An 18,288-nucleotide genomic window follows, 5' to 3' on the forward strand; every position below is an offset into this window, starting at 1 on the left:
ATATCCTTAATGCGTATCCTGTAAAACTTACACGAACGAATGATCTTAGCCCATATCCAACCAACTACCGAAGAACCACTGACTTCAAACCAAGCTGGTTTTAGACGAGGTTGATCCTGCTGCAGTCAGATGTGAAACGTGATGCAATACATTGAGAAAAAGGCTTGAGAAGGAAATCACCAGTACTGTATAGTCTTTGTCAACCTTACCCTTTTAGCCCCATAGGACGTACTGGTACGTTTCACAAAACCAATCCCTTTACCCCCATGGACGTACCAGTACGTCCTTGCAAAAAAATGCTATAAAAATTTTTTTTGCATATTTTTGATAATTTTTAGAAAAATATCAGGCATTTTCCAAGAGAATGAGACCAACCTGACCTCTCTATGACAAAAATTAAGGCTGTTAGAGCAATTTAAGAAAAATATACTGCAAAATGTGCTGGGAAAAAAATAACCCCCTTGGAAAATGCCTGAATTTTCTCAATTTTTTATCAAAAATATGAAAAAAAAAAAATGTTATAGCAATTTTTTGCAAGGACGTACCGGTACGTCCATGGGGGTCAAGGGATGAGTTTTGTGAAACATACCAGTACGTCCTTTGGGGGTAAAAGGGTTAACAAACTCTTTCTATCATCCAAACTCCACCATCTGGTTCTTTCAGATTTCCTTGCTTCTCTGTCATGAACTAAATATTTCTCCAAAACTATTAAACCAAGAACAAATACCTTATATGAATCCAATACTTCTTAAACCAAGTAAAATACTATCGCGATTTACAGTTCAAAGTCGCAAGTTAGAGATAATCAGGACTTCCAGCAAACAAAATCTAACTATGATCAAATAAGAGCAGATGAATCCCAATATCTCCTTAACAACATTGTAAATGCCAAACCAAAACTACTATCTACTGGTGTGTAAAATGACTGCATTTCAACACATCAGGAATGAAGGCATTGAGACAATAATACTATCATATAATAGACTATCATATAATGGGTGGATGGATGGAGTGAAGAAAGCTCTGGGTGATAGGAGGATAGATGTGAGAGAGGCAAGAGAGCGTGCTAGAAATAGGAATGAATGGCGAGCCATTGTGACGCAGTTCCAGTAGGCCCTGCTGCTTTCGCCGGTGCCTTAGATGACCGCGGAGGTAGCAGCAGTAGGGGATTCAGCGTTATGAAGCTTCATCTGTGGTGGATAACGGGGGAGGGTAGAGGGCTGTGGCACCCTAGCAGTACCAGCTGAACTCAGTTGAGTCCCTTGTCAGGCTGGGAGGAATGTAGAGAGTAGAGGTCCCTTTTTTTTTTTTTTTGTTTCATTTGTTGATGTCGGCTATCCCCCAAAATTAGGGGAAGTGCCTTGGTATATGTATGTATGTATAATAGACAAAATGAACCCTAATCTAGATATCTTAAAAGAACTCTGTATTTACCACATATATACACATTGAGTCTATCTAAAACTGCAGAAGATCATAGCTTCCAAAACCTCTAAAAATCCATTGATATCTTACGAGGTGCATTATTTTGCAAAAAGGAAACCTATTCAATGTAAAACCAATAGAATTTCATCCTGGCCTTAAAGTTATCATAGATATATAATGCTATTCAAATTCATTATCAATGCATTCTTAGGTTACGATGTCACAGATTGACCATGAAAACCTTATCTTTGCTGTAATAAAAAGGCTATAATAATCTCATCATCTAGACATCTATAAAGCTGAGAAACATAAAATCCTGAATCATGCTCCTAGATATGAAATTCCTTCAAATAGTAGCACCAATACTTTGCCAATTTACATCCGGGACATATATACAGTATACAGTTCACTATCATTTTGTTTCATTACCTAAGCAATATTGGCAATAAAAAATTATGTACATTTGAAAAGTAAATACTCTATGGATTCTAAGTTTTGCCAGACATTTCAAAATGCTTCTACGTCAATTAAGACTTCGGCTACAAATGCATCTGAAAAGTTAGGTCAAATTTCTCATAGCAATTCAAGAACAAGATAGTTTTTGTTCGAAACAATCAGACATTTTTCAGTGAAGTCTAACATTTCTCAGAGCCATACTGTAGGGTGGGCTGTGGCACCCTAGTAGTACCAGCTGAACTCGGTTGAGTCCCTTGTCAGGCTGGGATGAATGTAGAGAGTAGAGGTCCCCTTTTTTGTTTTGTTTCATTTGTTGATGTCGGCTACCCCCCAAAATTGGGGGAAGTGCCTTGGTATATGTTCAACCTAGACTGATTAACTTGAATAAAAATTCACTTAATTCGATCTTTTCTAGTTACTGACAATGTTATAAATTTGTAAGGCTTTCCCCACAGACTTAAAAAATGACCACAGCAGTATTTATCCCTCTATTTCAGGTACAGGATATGAATGTCGAACTCAAGACGAAAAGCTATTTAAGCCCCAAGCTGGTACCACCTTTCGAAGGGGCAGCATGTGTCATATTTGTAATAAAAGTATTCCCATACACTCAACCAAAGGAATAACTATTGATTTAATTGATTGCAAACTATTTCAAGTTTTTACCTTTAAAGACATCTGGCAGGATTTAAATTTTTTAAAAGTTTCATGTAAACAATAAAAAATCAACGTGATAGTCAATCAAATTAAAATGAAAAATGACAAGTCCAGCTCATTGTAAAAAAATGCTCTACGAGTTCAATTTCCTACATAACACACCACGAAATTTACATGAAATTAGCCAGTTCAAAATATTGGAATTAAAATTTAGCCATCACAAAAAACATCTCGCTTTAAAAAAAATTTTCAAAATTAAATTGAAAAATCAAGGTTTTCTATGAGCTTGAACAAAAATTGTACATTCTTTATACCAACACATCCAGTATTAAACATCAACAAAAAACAAAGCAATTGAAATATGCTTACTCCAAAGTAAGGTTTCTTTGCTCATTCATAGAAGAATATGATTTTTTGGCAATTACATTTGACATTACACATTCTACTGCACATTCCATAACACAATAACATAAAACATTATTCACGTACAAATTCATAGACATGAGTGAAAACATGAGCTCAAGCATCCGTCAAGAGTAACCCTACCACCCCCTTGGACTTCTGTGCATAAGTTTACTTTCACATATGAAAGGGACAAAACATCCTTTAACAGTGACGGAGAAAACAGATCTGCATCTGGAAGAGCGCAAGGGAAGCGAGGGACTTCTCTTTCCCATCTCGGCAATCATCTGTCAACTTAAACCTTTGAATCGGTTTCGGAACTGATAACCGACTGGCCACGTCCCGCTGAGAACACTCGGCCTCCTCTCGAAGAGTTTTCAATTGAGACGATTCTCTGGGCTGCTTTCAGATTTCGCTCAAGGCAGCAGATTTTCTGAAATAACATGAAATCAGTTGATACTGTCATACTGTACACGTTAAAATCCTTTGGTATTTCTAAACATGGATAACGAGGTACAACAAGGACTCAAACATCTTATATTTATGTTCCTATCACTAAAAACAGCAAAAAAAGTGGCATATTGTAACCCGTACTGTTTATTTGAAGGTACTTCAATCAATTTCTATTTAGTCCGTTACTGTAACTGCGCATGCTATCATTTAAACATTTTACATATCGTCACCCTCATAAACTAATTTACCTAAGTCATTTTCTCCACTTATTGGGAACTCAAAAAAAACCCTTCTCATTTCCTAATACTTTATATCATTGTCTTGATTTTCAATTCACAAATTCTTAGCAGAGGAATTTGTGAATTAGAATTTGTTAATAGAAGCTCAATACAATGATATAAAGAATTAGGAAATGAGAAGGTTTTTTCTATTTCCCAACAAGTGGAGAAAATGACTTAGGCAGTTAGTTTATGAGGGTGACGATACGCAGAATTCTCCCCTTGCTAATAATGCCCTGCGTTCATTTTTGCTACTACAGTATACCTTTACCTTAAGTTCTGAGTGATAGGAGGATAGATGTGAGAGAGGCAAGAGAGCGTGCTAGAAATAGGAATGAATGGCGAGCGATTGTGACGCAGTTCCGGTAGGCCCTGCTGCTTCCTCTGGTACCTTAGATGACCGCGGAGGTAGCAGCAGTAGGGGATTCATCGTTATGAAGCTTCATCTGTGGTGGATAACGGGGGAGGGTGGGCTGTGGCACCCTAGCAGTACCAGCTGAACTCGGTTGAATCCCTTGTCAGGCTGGGAGGAACGTAGAGAGTAGAGGTCCCCTTTTTGTTTTGTTTCATTTGTTAATGTCAGCTACCCCCCCAAAATTGGGGGAAGTGCCTTGGTATATGTATGTATGTAAGTTCTCAAAGAATTTTATCATCTATGGGATTTTCAAATTCACGACAAACATGCATCTATAAGGAAGCTTTTCCATCCATATACCAAAGGCACTTCCCCCAATTTTGGGGGGTAGCCGACATCAACAAGAAACAAAACAAAAAAGGGGACCTCTACTCTCTACGTTCCTCCAGCATAACCAGGGACTCAGCCGAGTTCAGCTGGTACTGCTAGGGTGCCACAGCCCAACCTCCCACATTTCCACCACAGAAGAAGCTTCATACTGCTGAGTCCCCTACTGCTGCTACCTTTTGATTCCTAAAATATGGTCTAGCTCAATTGGATTGGATAAAAAAAATTCCAATTAAGATAAAAAGGCAACATCTATAGCACAATAAGTCATTTGTGGGGTTCAAAGTTGCAAATTCTCGGAACACTAAATTGACTTGCAATGTTAATCTATGCAAAAGGTTTCTCGATATGGGGTTAACCCTATATAATTCATAGTTTTGATCAATTCCTCCTATATTGCACCATGCAAAAGCTTATCTTGAGCTATTTGTGGCTTTAGCAGTTACTTTCATTTTCCTCGACAAAATTGATGATTGCATTAAATGCTATGAATTAACTTCGTAATGAAAACGAAAAATCAAGGCAAAAATCCCACATTAGATTGTTTTGTGTTAGCCAAATGCTATTTGATTCTATATTTCTAATAGAGGAAATCTTGAAAGAGAATCAAAGAAAAATGTTATTTTCATTAGTAAAATAAATTTTTGAATATACTTACCCGATAATCATGTAGCTGTCAACTCCGTTGCCCGACAGAATTCTACGGGAGGGATACGCCAGCTATCACTATACTAGAAGGGGGTGTACTCACAAGCGCCACCTGTGGCCAGGTACTACAGTACTTGTTGTTGACGCCACCTCACTTTTTCCTCGGTCCACTGGTTCTCTATGGGGAGGAAGGGTGGGTCAATTAAATCATGATTATCGGGTAAGTATATTCAAAAATTTATTTTACTAATGAAAATAACATTTTTCAATATTAAACTTACCCGATAATCATGTAGCTGATTCACACCCAGGGGGGTGGGTGAAAAACCAGTGTACAAGACTAAAGGATAGCTAAGTATCCCGTATTTCATATAATCAGTTATCCACAATAACAATGAAATAATAAGTACCTGGTAAGGAAGTCGACTTGAACCGTTACTCTGCCTTTAATAAGATCGTCTTCCTTACTGAGCGCAGCGTTCCTCTTGGAAGGCTGAATCAACTCAAAGGTGCTAAAGTATACAGGGCTGCAACCCATACTAAAGGACCTCATCACAACCTTTAACCTCGGCGCTTCTCAAGAAAGAATTGACCACCCGCCAAATCAACAAGGATGTGGAAGGCTTCTTAGCCTACCGTACAACCCATAAAAAGTATTCAAGAGAAAGGTTAAAAGGTTATGGGATTATGGGAATGTAGTGGCTGAGCCCTCGCCTACTACTGCATTCGTTGCTACGAATGGTCCCAGGGTGTAGCAGTACTCGTAAAGAGACTGGACATCTTTGAGATAGAATGATGCGAACACTGACTTGCTTCTCCAATAGGTTGCATCCATAACACTCTGCAGAGAATGGCTCTGTTTGAAGGCCACTGAAGTAGCCACAGCTCCCACTTCATGTGTCCTTACCTTCAGCAAAGCAAGGTCTTCTTCCTTCAGATGAGAATGTGTTTCTCTAATCAGAAGCCTGAATAGTAAGAAACTGAGTTCTTAGAACTTGGAAAAGAAGGTTTCTTGATAGCACACTATAAGGCTTCTGATTGTCCTTGTAAAGGTTAAGACCTTTTTAGATAGTACCTAAGAGCTCTAACTGGGCAAAGTACTCTCTCCAGTTCATTCCCCACCAAGTTGGACAGGCTTGGGATCTCGAACGACTTAGGCCAAGGACGTGAAGGAAGCTCGTTTAGCAAAAACCGAGCTGCAAGGAACATGTAGCCGTTTCAGATGTGAAAACAATGATCCTGCTGAAGGCGTGGATCTCACTTACTCTTTTAGCTGTTGTCAAGCACACGAGGAAAAGAGTTTTTAATGTGAGGTCCTAAAAAGAGGCTGATTGGAGAGGTTCAAATCTTGATGACATAAGGAACCTTAGGACCACGTCTAGATTCCAGCCTGGAGTGGACAACCTACGTTCCTTTGAGGTCTCAAAAGACCTAGGGAGGTCCTGTAGATCTTTGTTGGTGGAAAGATCCAAGCCTCTGTGGCGGAAAACCGCTGCCAACATACTTCTGTAACCCTTGATCGTAGGAGCTGAAAGGGATCTTACTTTCCTTAGATATAACAGGAAGTCAGCAATCTGGGTTACAGTGGTACTGGTTGAGGAAACTGCATTGGTCTTGTACCAGCTACGGAAGACTTCCCCTTGAGACTGATAGATTCTGAGAGTGGATGTTCTCCTTGCTTTGGCAATCGCTCTGGCTGCCTCCTTCGAAAAGCCCCTAGCTCTTGAGAGTCTTTCGAAAGTCTGAAGGCAGTCAGACGAAGAGCGTGGAGGATTGGGTGTACCTTCTTTACGTGAGGTAGACTTAGAAGGTTCACTCCTAGAGGAAGAGTCCTGGGAATGTCGACCAGCCATTGCAGTACCTCTAAGAACCATTCTCTCGCGGGCCAGAGCGGAGCCAACCAACGTCAGCCGTGTCCCTTTGCGAGAGGAGAACTTCTGAAGTACCCTGTTGACAATCTTGAACGGCGGGAATGCATACAGGTCGAGATGGAACCAATCCAGCAGAAAAGCATCCACGTGAACTGCTGCTGGGTCTGGAATCGGAGAACAATACAACAGGAGTCTCTAGGTTATCGAGGTAGCGAACAGATCTATGGTTGGCTGACCCCACAGGGCCCAAAGTCTGCTGCAAACATTCTTGAGAAGGGTCCACTCTGTGGGGATGACCTGACCCTTCCGGCTGAGGTGATCTGCCATGACATTCATACCGCCCTGAATGAACCTCGTTACCAGCGTGAGCTTTCGATCTTTAGACCAGATGAGGAGGTCCCTTGCGATCTAGAACAACTTCCACGAAAGAGTCCCTCCCTGCTTGAAGATGTAAGCCAGGGCTGTGGTGTTGTCAGAGTCCACCTCCACCACTTTGTTAAGCTGGAGGGACTTGAAGTTTATCAAGGCCAGAATAACCGCCAACAACTCCTTGCAATTGATGTGAAGTGTCCTTTGCTCCTGATTCCATGTTCCCGAGCATTCTTGTCCGTCCAAAGTCGCACCCCAGCCCGTGTCTGATGCGTCCGAGAGGAGACGGCGGTCGTGTTTCTGAACAGCTAAAGGTAGACTTCCTTGAGAAGAAAGCTGTTCTTACACCACGCGAGAGAAGACCTCCTCTCTTCGGAAACAGGAACTGAGACCGTCTCTAGCGTCATGTCCTTTATCCAGTGAGCAGCTAGATGATACTGAAGGGGGGGGAGGTGGAGTCTCCCTAACACGATGAACAGGGCCAGCGATGAAAGTGTCCCTGTTAGACTCATCCACTACCTGACTGAGCATCGGTTCCTTCTCAGCATGCTCTGGATGCATTCTAGGGCTTGGAAGATCCTTGGGGCCGACGGAAAAGCCCGAAAAGCTCGACTCTGAAGATCCATACCCAAGGAGACAATGGTCTGGGATGGGACGAGCTGAGACTCCTCAAAATTGACCAGGAGGCCCAGTTCCTTGGTCAGATCCATAGTCCATTTGAGAATCTCCAGACAGCGACGACTTGTGGGAGCTCTTAAAAGCCAGTCGTCTGACGGAGCCGGACACAAGATCATGGTACTGCTGCACAGTCTGTGAACTGTCAACCATGGGGAAGCGAGGAAGTACAGTGACAACCCGAAGCTGTCTAGACTGTCTGGGTCGTACAGACAACTCCTTATCGGGTTGCTGAGGTTGCCGCACTGCTTCACAACAAGTCACTTCTGCTGGTTGTTGAACGTCTTCCCAGTGACACATTGACTCCGTAAACAAAAAATCCTCTAACAAGGACTAAGCTTGGACTGCATGTCTTGCAACACAGCTCAAGGTCTATGGGAGCAGGTGTGGTAACAGACGGGATTAGCGACTGAAGTGGAACCATTACCTTCCCTGGAAGCATGTTATGCTTAAATAAAAGTCCATAGGAGGCTACGCAGCTAAAGGCTCCTCTCCAAATGACAGAGTCCTCAAGGGAATATCAGAAGGAGGGAGAAAAGCACTTTCTCATCTACAGGGACCATATCCGAGAAAAGCTAAGTTCTCTCAGTGAGGGTTTCACTGGTGCAAAAGCAGCAGACTAGAAGGCAACGTTATGAAACTGCTTGACAGTCTAGTGAGTTGGCAACAACCAAAGATGTGTGACTGAGAAGCATGCGGTAAGGTATGCAGAGCATGTTGTATGCAGAGCATGCTGTATGCAGAGCATGCTGTATGCAGAGCATGCTGTATGCAGAGCATGCTGTATGTAGAGCATGCTGTAAGGTAAGCAGAGCGTGTTGCATGGCGTGTAACATTTCTCAGAAATTCCATGACCAGTGCTAGAGTGAGTAATATCGCATTACCGTTCATTGAAAGTGCACGTGCCGAGGGAATTGATTTAGACTGTTTTGTTGATGAATTTGATAGCCGGCATGATAATCGTAGAATTAAGCTACACTAAATGTACTATAATCTACTTCACCTCAGGAAAGGGAAACTCGCCCTGTTGGCAACACTGCATTACTTCATGCATGCTTGCATGGGGTTTAATATCAACATAATATTACCTTACATTCATAACTCATGATTCATTTTTGTTTAGAAGATATTTTTGCCATATTTTGCGATTTGTTAAAAATATATTGCAAGGAATACATATATATTTTTATATAAGTAATACAAATAACCTCCATTATCATAATGTTTGTGTAGGCATACATGTATATGATTACAAATGCAAGTTATGAAAGTAATGAGGTGTTATTATTGTCATTTGTTATTCCCAAGTTGAATGGGAAGAAGCTCAAGTTGAGGAAAAAATGGCAGATGCATGCGTTGAGGTGGCTGACTCATAGCATGAGGTTGCTGCCTTAAGAGTTGCGCTTGCTGTAAGGGTTGCGGATGCGTAGTAGCAGGTTCCTGAGGAACGAGTTAAGGTTCCTGAGGTGTGAGCTGCGAGAGTTGAGGTAGCGGCTGCGCAGAACGCAGTTCTTGTCTCGCGAGTTGAGGTTCCTGAGGTGCTAGCCTAAGGTGGTCGCTGCAGCGAGTGCTGAGGTGGCTGCCTCATTGATGGAAGAGGTTGTCGTACCTCAAGAGATTGTTGCCTCGCTGGTGGAACCGCAAGCGGAAGCGGAGGAAGTAAGGCATAAGACTCCTGCTCCCATTGCTGAGGTTGCCTTAAGGAAGGTTAAGGTTGCTGCACAACGCTGGTAACTGGCAACTCAGAACGCGGTAAGGTAGTCTGAGGAACCTCAACTTCGTACGCCTGGCAGACTGGACTGCGGAGGCGGAGCTCTCGCAGGAGGAGGCGGAGGTTGCTGCACACCGCTGGTAACCTCAGCCTGAAACTCACGCATTAAGACCGCAAGCTGCGACTGCATGGACTGCAGCAAAGTCGTCTTGGGATCAACAGACGATAAGGTCTGTTAAGGCAAAGCCTTAATAGAAGATGAGGTCTGTAGAGGCATCGCCTTACCTCTCTTAGGAGGTGTGCAGTCACCTGATGACTGAGGAGAGTCAGAGCTAACCCAATGACTGCATCCGGGTTGTTGAACTCTAACTTCGTACGTCTGGCATAGGTCTGGACTTTACGTTTAAGAGGTCTTGAGACCTGAGACCAGCGTTTTCTCCCCGAAATTTCTTCTGCAGACGAGCAAAATAAGGGCTCAATCGTCTGCGGGTGGGAGTGACGGTCTCTGTAAGACACGCCCGCAACCACCGAGGATACTTCTGTGCGCCGATCAAGGCCTGCCGAACCCTTTTGCCCTTCGACATTGCTTCTCCCCTGGGCTTGGGAGCTTGCAAGAGGTCCCGGACTGGGAGGACGACTGGCACGCACAGAAGTACCCTCACGCACAACACTGACACACTTTGCGCTAATCACTTATCACTTTTGATTTTCTGTTTGCACTTATTTCACTGAACTCGAAACTTTAAGTGGTTTGTACCTGAAACACGCAATTCTATCCTTTCTCAAAAGTTAGTAATTGCGAAAACAGAATTACAATGTAACAGAAAAATCTAATGAAAGATAAATAATTCAGTGGCTGGAAAGAGACTAAACACTAGATCAAATAAACTACGTTTAAAATCTCTCACCGCATAAAGCTTGAGAACAAGAAAAAAACTCTAGAAACGTTTACCTTCTTCCCCTAAAGAGACTAGGGAGAAGAGCAAAAACGATAACAACGTTACTCGCTTGAACGAAACGTTTATCCTCCTCTTTCTCCCTCCGTCTCTATCTCTCTCTCTCTCTCTTGACTTAGAACCTGAGAGAAGAGCCCAATCATATATATCGTTAAAACATATTATTGTTAAAGGAAAAAACTGAAATATTTCCCAATTTATTAGAATTAAAACCATTAAGTTAAGAAAGAATGAACAAAACGCTAGACACGGTTACTCTTACTGCAACGTGACACCGTGAAAATTCTCTCTCTATCGTGACGATAGAGCGCAAGTTGAACGTTCTGAACGTCAACAACTGCAGAGACAAAACAAAACGTTAGTTCAACTTTGAAAACAGTACGAGACTATCAAAGAAATTCTTTCAAAAACATTAAAATAGCAAAATATGTTAACAGGTAAAACCGAAATGACGGGCTCAATGTTAATTAACTTCGGTACCAAGAAAAGACCGCCTACTATTAGGAAAGGTCGAATATAAACAAATATAAAAATTAATTTTAATAAGTTTATAATAAAAGGAAGTTAATCGAAGAGGCCTATAAAAGGCGGAGAGATATAAAATAAATCTATAACTTTTGTTAAGCAAAATTAAGAAAGAGAGTCTATACTCTCTTAGACACCAACACTTCCGTCTAAGGGAAGGGTCGGCCATTTAAAGGTGAAAGAGAGTTCATACTCTCTTCGTCACCATAATTAATCAAATTAATTCCAAAAGCTAACTAAGCTAATATAGAAGTTTCCAGTATAGTGAATAGCTGCAAATTTTAGAGAAATACTTCACCAAACCGTGAACAATACTCCAAAATCATAAGCGTATCCAAGAACGTCTTGCCGGAAGCACGACAGAGGAAAAAGTGAGGTGGCGTCAACAACAAGTACTGTAGTACCTGGCCACAGGTGGCGCTTGTGAGTACACCCCCTTCTAGTATAGTGATAGCTGGCGTATCCCTCCCGTAGAATTCTGTCGGGCAACGGAGTTGACAGCTACATGATTATCGGGTAAGTTTAATATTGAAAAATTACGTTGATAAAGGATGTAACTTCTGGTTATACATACACATACCAAGGCACTTCCCCCAATTTGAGTCCCTTGTTAGGCTGGAGGAACGCAGAGAGTAGGTCCCCTTTTTGTTTTTGTTTCATTTGTTGATGTCGGCTACCCCCCCAAAATTGGGGGAAGTGCCTTGTTATATGTATGTATGTACTTCCCCCAATTTTGGGGGGTAGCCGACATCAAACAAATGAAACAAAAAAGGGGACGTCTCCTCTCTACATTCCTCCCAGCCTGACAAGGGACTCAACCGAGTTCGGCTGGTACTGCTAGGGTGGCACAGCCTACCCTCCCACATTATCCACTTCTGGTTATACCACATCTAAACATGAATGAAAGCTGAAGACGACTATAATACAAATATCAATATTTCCGGATTGCAAAGAACTAAATCGTCAGTCCATTCGGTTCTAACACGAGCTTCAACAAACTGTGTCACTTTTCCCCTTAGTGAAATGTACTTTATATTCAAGCTTTCCTATCAACAGTACCTTCTATATTTTAGTTTTATTTCAGAAGCATTTTGTTCTTTATTTCTAAGGTAGTAGGTTGGCTAGGGCACCAGCCGCCCGTTGTGATACTACAGCTAGAGAGTTATGGGGTCCTTTGACTGGCCACAGTACTACATTGGATCCTTCTTTCTGGTTACGGTTCACTTTCCCTTTGCCTACACATACACCGAATAGTCTGGCCTATTCTTTAAAGATTCTCCTCTGTCCTCATACACCTGACAACACTGTGATTATCAAACAATTCTTCATCGCCCAAGGGGTTAACTACTGCACTGTAATTGTTCAGTGGCTACTTTTTCTTGGTAAGGGTAGAAGAGACTCTTTAGCTATTGTCAGCCACTCTTCTAGAAGGACACTTGAAATCAAACCATTGTTCTCTAGTCTTGGGTAGTGCCATAACCTCTGTACCATGGTCTTCCACTGTCTTCGGTTAGAGTTCTCTTGCTTGAGGGTACATTAGGGCACACTATTCTATCTTATTTCTCTTCCTCTGGTTCTGTTAAAGTTTTTATAGTTTAAGAAATAAGAAATATTTATTTCAATGTTGTTACTGTTAGTAAGATATTCTATTTTTCCTTGTTTCCTTTCCTCACTGGGCTATTTTCCTTGTTGGAACCCTTGGGCTTATAGCATTCCGCTTTCCCAACTAGGGTAGTAGTCTAGTAAGCAATAATAATAACAATATCATCGTTACACCTAATAGCAGACTAACCACTTGACCCCAAAAGGACGTACTGGTATGTTTCACAAAACTCATCCCTTTACCCCCATGGACGTACCGGTACGTCCTTGCAAAAAAATGCTATAAATTTTTTTTTCTTCATATTTTTGATAATTTTTTGAGAAAATTCAGGCATTTTCCAAGAGAATGAGACCAACCTGACCTCTCTATGACAAAAATTAAGGCTGTTAGAGCAATTTAAAGAAAATATACTGCAAAATGTGCAGGGAAAAAAATAACCCCTTGGGGGTTAAGAGTTGGAAATTTCCAAAGAGCCTGGGGGTAAAAGGGTTAACCACTTGACCCACATTATATCAGGCTTCAAAATACTGTTCCGTGTAACAGTATTCTTATTCTTTGCTTCAAAGAAATAAAAGTTTTAAGACCACATTCTATTTCATACCATCAAAAATAAGCTGTCTTTATAATTTCTTGCATTGACCTCATATCAATAGAACAACTCTACCAATTTCAATGTCTTACCTTTAGAAGCTCTGAACCCAGACGGCAAAATGGCTTAAACCACCATCGTTGTATGACATGGCTTCAACTATTCCTCACAGTTCTTCCATTTAATCTATTGACTTCGTTTTCATATTTGATCAACCTGAGGGAATAGAAACATATGAGAATAAGGATATTATAATCTATTGTCCTACTTTTCAAACCTCTAAGGATCTTCAACAAAGTTGTCCTATTGCATTCAAATTGATAAACAGCCCTTTGAAGCTTCACTGTCATAGTTCAAAGAATCTATACTGAACACTGTTTAACCCTTTTACCCCCAGGCTCTTTGGAAATTTCCAACCCTTAACCCCAAGGGGTTATTTTTTCCCCAGCACATTTTGCAGTATATATTTTCTAAATTGCTCTAACAGCCTTAATTTTTGTCATAGAGAGGTCAGGTTGGTCTCATTTTCTTGGAAAATGCCTGAATTTTTTCAAAAAAATTATCAAAAATATGAAAAAAAAATTATTTATAGCATTTTTTTCAAGGACGTACCGGTACGTCCATGGGGATAAAGGGATGAGTTTTGTGAAACGTACCAGTACGTCCTTTGGGGGTAAAACGGTTAAGTGAACGGCAAATTATATATACTTCCTCCATAATTGTTTGTTAAGTCTTTGCGACAAATTTCTCTATATTATGTAATGAATAATAATCTTGACTACTATGGTGTTTAAAAATAATAATTTTTATCAATTTCAAAAATACAGACTAAAGAAAATTACTAATTTCGTATTAATCATATTTCAGATATTCTGTATTCAAATCACATCAACTTTAGTGTTGATAATTCTAAAAAGAATTAAAGAGAGACTCACCATTCGTCCAATAGAACAATAGAACGTATTCTATTATCATAGAAGAATCTATTAATTTCAGGCTTGTGAGAAGTGGAAATAACAGCCAAAGACCTGAAAAAGAACAAAGTTATTAGTAATGGGTAATCTCTCCGTAACAAGAATGAATAAAACCGAAAATAGTATTTGGAGGCAAAGAATCAAAGGGTCTTGACAAATAGCCTGTTGTGAATGGATAGACAAAAGTGACAATGCTTTTATTATTATCATTATTATTATTATTATTATTATTACTTGCTAAGCTACAACCCTAGTTGGAAAAGCAGGATGCTATAAGCCCAGGTGGTCCAACAGGGAAAATAGCCCAGTGAGGAATGGAAAAAAAGTAAAAAAAAATTGAGAACAGTAATAATCAAATAAATATTTCCTATATAAACTATACAAACTTTTTATTATTATTATTTTTATTATTATTATTACTTCCTAAACTAAAACCCTAGTAGGAAAAGCAGGATGCTATAAGCCCAGGTGTTCCAACAGGGAAAATAGCCCAGTGAGGAATGGAAAAAAAGTAAAAAAAATTTGAGAACAGTAATAATTAAATAAATATTTCCTATATAAACTATACAAACTTTAACAAAACAAGAGGAAGAGTAATTAGATAAGAGTGTGTGCCCGAGTGTACCCTCAAGCAAGAGAACTCAAAAGGACATTTGAAGACCAGTGTGCTTAATATTTCATCTCGCCATTTCCCAACCCTTCCGAGTCCTCAGTTGTGGATTTGAAGAATCTAGAGGGTGTTTAAGTTTCTACGTTTGTTGAGAAAATAAAGTTTTCTGGATTAATAATAGATGTGTGAAACAAAGGATGCGAGAAATTAAAGAAGAATGAAGGGGGTTGAAAAGAGAAATCAGAAGGATTTAAGAAAAGGGTTGTGATAGCCAATTGCTCAGACTTGCTAAAGCTCTTTAGTTTTTTGTAGTGTCTGCAACCTCACCATCCTTGCAAGCTAAGGATGTAGGGTCTAAGGAGCCTATAGGTCTACCTGGCGAGTCATCAGCAGCCATTGCCTAGCCTTCCCTGGTCCTAGCTTGGGTGAAGAGGGTGCTTGGATGCTGATTATATGTATATATGGTCTGTATCTAGGACAACTTGTTCATTGCTTTTGCCATTCATGAGCAACCTCTAAACCTTTAACCTTATCATTAGTAATTGAAAGCCAGCTTCAATCTGTTTAACTTACTTTCAATGAGAGGTCCAGTATAGGAAATCCAGATAAGTACAGAAAAGAAACTCTTTAATAATGGAATAGTTGAGCCTCTCTTGACCTCACTCATAACCTCGTCGGACAAGTAAAAAAAGTCCTAAGTATAAAATCTTGCGATGACAGACTGTATACGTCACCAAGAGTCAGACTAACAACATACATACTTATACTAAGGCACTTCCCCCAATTTTGGGGGTTAGCCGACATCAAACAAATGAAACAAAAAAGGGGACGTCTCCTCTCTATGTTCCTCCCAGCCTGACAAGGGACTCAACTGAGTTCGGCTGGTACTGCTAGGGTGGCACAGCCCACCCTCCCACATTATCCACCACAGATGAAGCTTCATAATGCAGAATCCCCTACTGCTGCTACCTTCGTGGTCATCCACGGCACCGGAGGAAGCAGCAGGACCTACCGGAACTGCGTCACAATCGCTCGCCATTCATTCTTATTTCTAGCACGCTCTCTTGCCTCTCTCACATCTATCCTCCTATCACCCAGAGCTTTCTTCACACCATCCATCCACCCAAACCTTGGCCTTCCTCTTGTACTTCTCCCATCAACTCTTGCATTCATCACCTTCTTTAGCAGACAGCCATTTTCCATTCTCTCAACATGGCCAAACCACCTCAACACATTCATATCCACTCTAGCAGTTAACTCATTTCTTACACCTGTTCTCACCCTCACTACTTCGTTCCTAACCCCATTTACTCGAAACAAACAAGATTAGGATAAAATTAAATAACTGGGAAAATGTTTAGCTGATGGCCATCTTCAATTGAAGACTGTAACAATCTGAATAACCTGGAACACAGGATGAAAAGGAGTTCCAGTTTACTGTACTCCAGAGACAATAGATTGATGGGACGAAGGCCATTGCGAATTAGTATAAACTACTTGCCCAGGAATTAGCAAGAATTAATAGCCCAGGAATTGCAGCCATACTCAACTTTTTTATATACATTGTCTTTGAAAAATACTGTAAGTCACTCAGCTGATTATTTGTGGATAATCTAGTTTTAACTTTTGATTTCAAGGTGGACATGTTTTAAGAGTAATTTTAACTTCACATAATTCCTGCACATTGGAAATGTGCATCGAAATAGCTATAGCGCACTTGATCCTTTAAAAGCTCCTGGATCACAATGAAAACTATTTTTATGTGATCTTTATAATGTACTTTATGATGACCTGACACTAAATCAAATGTGATCGCACAAACTTAAAAGATAACCTAATCGAACTGGTGCTTAACGTTTATGGAATATCTTTCCAACTAGACAAAAAGAAAAAAAAATATGATGGGGCAAGAAAGAGTGTGTTTATACTAAATGAATACAGTACCTCCCTCACCATGAAGCACTGAGTACTATAATGTACTAGAAAATGTCCCTGTAAATAAACAAATTAATGTTTTAAACAAACTTTGGGGAAGGACAAATCTAGAAACCACGATGATGTGCTTCGTTGATTTCTGACTTACCTTATTGCCTATGGTGGTCCCATTGTGGGTGTCAACTTGTGGGGATGTCCGCTCGAGAGGGATCCGCTTGAGGGGTCTGCTGGAGAGGGACCCGCTTGAGGGGGGTCTGCTCGAGAGGGACCCGCTTGAGGGGGGTCTGCTCGAGAGGGACCCGCTTGAGGGGGGTCTGTTCGAGAGGGATCCGCTTGAGGGGGGTCTGCTCGAGAGGGACCCGCTTGAGGGGTCTGCTGGAGAGGGACCCGCTTGAGGGGGGTCTGTTCGAGAGGGATCCGCTTGAGGGGGGTCTGCTCGAGAGGGACCCGCTTGAGGGGTCTGCTGGAGAGGGACCCGCTTGAGGGGGGTCTGCTCGAGAGGGACCCGCTTGAGGGGGGTCTGCTCGAGAGGGATCCGCTTGAGGGGGGTCTGCTCGAGAGGGACCCGCTTGAGGGGTCTGCTGGAGAGGGACCCGCTTGAGGGGGGTCTGTTCGAGAGGGATCCGCTTGAGGGGGGTCTGCTCGAGAGGGACCCGCTTGAGGGGTCTGCTGGAGAGGGACCCGCTTGAGGGGGGTCTGCTCGAGAGGGACCCGCTTGAGGGGGGTCTGCTCGAGAGGGACCCGCTTGAGGGGGGTCTGTTCGAGAGGGATCCGCTTGAGGGGGGTCTGCTCGAGAGGGACCCGCTTGAGGGGTCTGCTTGAGGGGTCTGCTCGAGAGGGACCCGCTTGAGGGGTCTGCTCGAGAGGGATCCGCTTAAGGGGGGTCTGCTCGAGAGGGACCCGCTTGAGGGGTCTGCTCGAGAGGGATCCGCTTGAGAGGGATTCAACAGAGTAGACTGCATGCCGAGGGTATTATCCACATACCTGTAAAAGTTCAATTACCTATAATTTCCTGAAACTTAGTTCATTAGGTATAAAAGTTCCCTTCATTAATTTTCTAAAGATTATTATTAAATCAGACTTAGAACAAACATTTTAGAATAAATTACTAATTTGGTCTAGTTATTCTATAATTAAGAATGAATATTGATTTATAGGATGTTTATTTTATATTTTTTTACCTGTTCAAGATATCAGGTACCGTTGACTATTAAAATCTGTTTCTAAGGATGGTTTTTTACCTGTTCAAGATATTAGATACTTTTAATTTCTAGAATACACAATTATATTACAAAAAATAAACTTCTTGCAAGTGTACGTTTATTTTGTATAAATCGACATAACTAAAACTTAAATCAGCATAATCTTATCATCTCTCTCACACGAGCTACGTCAAAAAAAACTTCCAA

General features: G+C 41.2%; 1 long non-coding RNA gene across 1 annotated transcript; it reads right to left on the reverse strand.

The window, feature by feature from the left end:
• Positions 1–688: 688 nt before the first annotated feature.
• Positions 689–17,240, reverse strand: LOC137632840 (uncharacterized). Its single transcript, XR_011042131.1, has 4 exons — positions 17,028–17,240; positions 14,296–14,388; positions 13,453–13,576; positions 689–3,373 (listed from the first exon to the last, which is right to left on the reverse strand). It is a non-coding gene; the product is annotated as an uncharacterized lncRNA (long non-coding RNA).
• Between the last annotated feature and the right edge of the window lie 1,048 nt (positions 17,241–18,288).

Source organism: Palaemon carinicauda, chromosome 42, assembly GCF_036898095.1.
Source record: "Palaemon carinicauda isolate YSFRI2023 chromosome 42, ASM3689809v2, whole genome shotgun sequence".
NCBI lineage: Eukaryota > Metazoa > Arthropoda > Malacostraca > Decapoda > Palaemonidae > Palaemon > Palaemon carinicauda.